This window comes from Aptenodytes forsteri, unplaced genomic scaffold, assembly GCF_000699145.1.
Source record: "Aptenodytes forsteri isolate BGI_AS27 unplaced genomic scaffold, ASM69914v1 Scaffold153, whole genome shotgun sequence".
Taxonomy (NCBI): Eukaryota; Metazoa; Chordata; class Aves; order Sphenisciformes; family Spheniscidae; genus Aptenodytes; species Aptenodytes forsteri.
In genome coordinates, this window is record NW_008796178.1 from 1,487,175 (window position 1) to 1,487,700 (window position 526).

General features: G+C 59.3%; 1 protein-coding gene across 2 annotated transcripts in view; it reads right to left on the minus strand.

Moving 5' to 3' along the window:
* The window catches only part of LOC103905891 (sterile alpha motif domain-containing protein 9-like), an 8,879-nt gene extending 8,636 nt beyond the window's left edge, over positions 1-243 (minus strand). For both annotated transcript variants that reach the window (XM_009287692.2, XM_009287691.2), the window contains exon 1: positions 47-243. The gene's annotated coding sequence lies outside the window, so the exon portion shown is untranslated. The remainder of the gene's footprint in view (positions 1-46) is intronic.
* Between the last annotated feature and the right edge of the window lie 283 nt (positions 244-526).

Below are 526 nucleotides of genomic sequence, written 5' to 3' on the forward strand. Positions count from 1 at the left end.
CCCCCGCCTCCCCCCATGCAGGCAGCACGGCGCAGGGAGGGCTTACCTTGGAGGGCTTCCCCTGGAGAGCCTGTGGGTAACTGAACTGTCTCCAGTGCTGTACTGCCAGATCTGCCTGCAAGGAAAGCGTTTCTAAAGGAGGGGAGGGAGGGAACGTGCTCCAACCTGCTGCGGTGTCCCTGGCTCAGCGGCACGGGCAGCAGCCTGAGCCCTGTGGGTATTTCTGCAGCGCTCCCGTGGGTCCCTCTTAAAGAGTCCTACCGATACCAGCAATAAAAAAGGGAAGTGGCTTTAGGCAGACATCCTTGATCAGCTGCCAACTCTCCACCCTTTCTCAGCAGCGCTGTTGCTGGGTGGTGCTGCCTTTGCCTGCCAGCTGCTGTCTCCTGCATGGGCGGGCGTGGGGAAAGCCCCTTGTGTGGCTGCACACCGAGGCCATGGGCCATGCCCCACCAAAATGGTACGTGTCGAGGCAGGGGGGAGGGTGTTGGGGTGGGTTTTTTGCCTTTTTTTTTTTTTAAAACTA